The sequence below is a fragment of the Zingiber officinale genome, chromosome 11B (genome assembly GCF_018446385.1).
Source record: "Zingiber officinale cultivar Zhangliang chromosome 11B, Zo_v1.1, whole genome shotgun sequence".
NCBI lineage: Eukaryota > Viridiplantae > Streptophyta > Magnoliopsida > Zingiberales > Zingiberaceae > Zingiber > Zingiber officinale.
In genome coordinates this window covers 15,263,495-15,267,808 of record NC_056007.1, presented here as the reverse complement: position 1 = coordinate 15,267,808, position 4,314 = coordinate 15,263,495, and the positions used below count along the sequence as shown (strand labels likewise).

The following is a 4,314-nucleotide window of genomic DNA, read 5'->3' as shown; positions in this document are numbered from 1 at the left end:
AAAAATATATTCGAGTGAGCCCTATTCCGGATGGTCGAAATCACCCAAGCGAGCGGAGCTAGAGCGAAAGACTTGGCGGAAGAGTCAACAGAAGGTTGACTATGCTCCGAGCGCCCGGACGGCCCAGACCCAGGGCGCCCCAGGCTCGCACCCTGGTCGAGCTAGTTCAGCCCGGTCCAAGCGCTCAAAGCGGGCCAAGGCGCTCGGACCAAAAACTTTATTGAAATGCCAATTGTCGCGATCTGTTACGACGGGGATAATATTTTATCTCCCTCCAAGTGTCTGAAACTCTTTCAGGCGTTCCAATTAGGGCTATAAATACAACCCTACTTTCAGAAGCTAAAAACACTTGTAAACAATTCTATTTGAGTTTAACTTTGTAATTGTGAGCTTTGACTGCTGTAAGAGGGCTTCTCCGCCTGAAGGAAACTTTAATGGTTTTTCAACGTCTTGAATTAACAATCCCCTAATTGCAAACCAAATAAAATTTATATGCCTCTTTATCTTATTAATTAGTTTCTTAATTCATTTTTATGTAAATGTTTATTTTAATCAAGCTGTAAAGTTCGAGAATGATTTTATTTGTTTTATTTTGTTCAGGGTAATTCACTCCCCCTGTTGTCGGCTACAAGAGACCAACAATTTTTTATCCCAAAATTATCGTTGCCAAAATCTGCAACAAAAGAATTCAAATTCGTTGCCAAATTTTGGGATTACTTATATTTTTATTGTCAAATTTGTCACCAATTTTACAACAAAATAATATTCGTCATAAAATTGACGACAATTTTAGCAACAAAAATATAATGTCCCAAAATTCGATGACAAAAATGATTTTCAAATTTTGGTAAATATGTAAATCTGTGAAAAATCAATTTCACACCAGATTCTAGGACAAATCTGTAGATTCATCCTAGATTCTGGGACAAAATTTGGGACGAATCTCTGGATTCGTCCCAGAATCTGGGACGAATCTCAGAATTCGTCCCAAAATCTAGAATGAAATTGGGACAAAAAATAAACCATCACAAATTTTTCAATGCATATTCAGTTTCGATAATTTGGCGACGAATTTTTTTAATCGCCAAATTCATCCCTAAATAAAAAAAATAACCATAACCAATTCATTTCTATAATTTATCATGTTAATACAATCCAATCTAATACATTTATAAACCTATTTGCAATAAATTTAATTAACACATCCTATTTAACATTATCACATCTTATTACACATCCTATTTAACATTATCACACATCTTATTACACATCCTATCTAACATATATACACATCCTATTAATATTTGAAATAAAATCTACAATAATACAAGCCCAATGTTGTCAATATATAATCATACAAAAAAGTCAAGAGAAGCATATACAATGCATCCAACTCATGGTATGTAACAATATCCGACACTCTAAGAATCTTAGTTAAACAAGTTAATTCAAAGAAACTACAAACACATCAACTCATCTTTTTCTTCCACGCAAATTTTCTTCTCCATCCAATCTTCTTTTCCTACATCAAAACAAACAAACAAACAAAACAGATCATTTTTAACAACAAAAATAATTACTTAAACTAATAAGAAAGATAATTACCCGAACAATTATCTATTTACACATATAAGAATGATTTTGCTTCTACAAGAATCTAAAAGCTTAAAAGTTCATAAATACTATAAGAACATAACAATATAATACAAAATGAATATAAATGATTATCTAATAGAATTTACTAAAAGCGAAACAATTTACTAAAAAGACAAGTGCATGCAATATGTCAAATCGCTAACAAAAGTTCTTCCAAATATTTAATCAATTTATTTCCTTCGTATTTGAACAAACAAAGTCTTGACATAAAAAAACCAAGACTTCAAATGCAACTAATAAAAAAAAGACTTACAAGTACAACCTATTCAACTCATATTTCAACCAAATTATAATGTAAATACACCTTCATTCCTTTGACAGAGTCAAACTAGCAACACATAAATAAGATAACTCTCATTTTTAGCCCTAGGTATTGTACCTCTATAATTTCATCCCAGTAAAAGAGTATAGCTTGTATAAAGTCAAATTTTATACAAATTTCATTATCATTACATAGAATTAATAGAATTAATGCCACATATTTTAAAAGCAAGGTTTACATATCAATCTGTGTTGGAGTTTCAGTTTGAAGCCAAAATGGTATGGTATTCGTACTGTACAAGCATGTTCGGAAGAAGTGTGAATGTGCCAAGGTCAACTGAAAAGGGTTTAAATCCTATAACCTTTTTTCTACTAAAGTTGTTTAACACCAAATATGTCTCTAATAAATAGAAAGTTAATTGAATTCAAATTTAATAAGTTGGAAAAATCTAACAAGCATCTTAGTAAGGAACATAGATATACCTAAAACAGGTGAAGAAAGAGTATCTCCAAACATACTAAGCTCACAGGAAAATGAGACTTGCACAAAAATAATATTACAAACTCAACAATCAAATATAAGGGTAACAATAATTTATAACTATTTGCAATCCAATTGCAATATGTAACAAACATCACTAACATAAAGAAAACTATGCTAAATATGAATCAATTTGAAATTAACGGTAACCAATCTATTCTAAATTGAATGCAATGCTTTGTAGGTTCAGGTCCATCATGTGCACGTAAGTTTTGGATCAGAGATAAAAGAGATGCAGGTCCATCATGTTATAGTTTTGGATCGCGGCTTTAATGGTTGGCATGCTTCTGGCAACCCTGTTTGCCAATGCACTACTAATCCTTGCACAGGTAATTGTGCTTAGAAATTAGGTGAACAACTTATCAAAGTAATAAGTGTGCCAAATTTTCATGAATACACTATTTAATTGTCATCAATATTGGGTGAAGATTGATCTGATAAAAATTGAAATAGATAGAAAACTTTATGTATAAAACTGATTGAAAATTAAAATGGTTGTAGTTGCAAGTGAAAAAAAAAATCATAATATTACAATTAGATAATCTAAATGCTATCATGGATTGTAACAGTCCACGTCATTTGTTGCCATCTAGTTCACGACAAGCAAAGCAAAGATCTACCTATATACAACAGTTCAATAAGAACTACAATCTTCCAAAATTTTCTGCTCTAAGATGACTAGTCGTCAGTGTTGCAGATTATTAACTATCCTAGCCTCTAAGATCATTGTAATCTATCTTGAAGCATCTAAATCTGAACATATAAACTCTACCCAATTTGTGTTGTCGTATATAATTTCTATGTAACCCAACGACTAAACCGATCCTTAAGATGAAAGTAGGAATAATAACGTCACACCACACCAGCAGCCCTCCTCATGACGCCCAGCTTGACACAAGTAAATGCAGCCACAAACCAAAACTCATTCAATGTCACAACTACAAAAAGCACATGGAACATCCCAAAACCAAACAGAGACGAAAAAAAAGAAGGGAGAAACCACACGCGTCGGATAAAGCTAGTGATCCACTACTCCCTTTCAGAAACATCAAAACTAACACGAGCCATGGAGAATTTATCAACACGAACTAAAGCAACTAAAAATCACCAACCAAAATGAAACATGATAGCGCGATTGGAATCTACGAAGAGGAACAACGAGAAGGAGATAGGAATGTCGGAGAAGAGACCCCGGGAGAAGAGCACATGAAGGCAGTCATGAGGAGAGGAAGCCTTCGTGAACATCGCCAGGGGAGACGAGCAAACGAAGACAGTTTGGGACGCGGCCACGCCCGGCCACCAAGGGCTAGACGCGGCCACGCTCGGCCACCAGGGGTAGAACGCGGCGACGCCCGACCACCAGGGGGCGGACGCGGCCACGCCCGGCCACCAGGGGGCGGACGCGGCCACGCTCGGTCACCAGGGCCAAACGCGGCAAGCAGGAGCCGGCCGAGGGCATGCAAGACCGGCCACCGTTGAGGAGGAGAAACGAGGGGAAAGGGGGAGCTTACGCTTCGTTGCCATCGCCACCGTCTCCTTCGCTGCCGTCACCAGGGAGGGGAGATCGAAGACAAGAAGCAACACGCGCGATCGGGAGAGTGGGGATATTATAAGTCCCAAATTTTGGGACTAGAAGAGAGTTCGTCCCAAAGTTTGGGACGAAAAAATAAATTTAGAGAATTCAGAGTAATATGAAATATATTTCTATATTTCATGTTATTCTATTTATCATAAAAATAGTCTCCAATTTAATTTTGATGTAATATATTAATTGTAGTAATTTTTAAACACGAATTAAGTTAAATTCTTGTTAAAAAATGATTACACTCAATATATTGAGTCAAATTACGGATAAA

The 4,314-nt window shown here is 35.5% G+C and overlaps 1 long non-coding RNA gene across 1 annotated transcript; it reads right to left on the bottom strand.

The window, feature by feature from the left end:
* Positions 1-1,270: 1,270 nt before the first annotated feature.
* LOC122033365 lies at positions 1,271-4,112 on the bottom strand. The gene is made up of 2 exons (XR_006126519.1): positions 3,649-4,112; positions 1,271-1,522 (listed from the first exon to the last, which is right to left on the bottom strand). It is a non-coding gene; the product is annotated as an uncharacterized LOC122033365 (long non-coding RNA).
* Between the last annotated feature and the right edge of the window lie 202 nt (positions 4,113-4,314).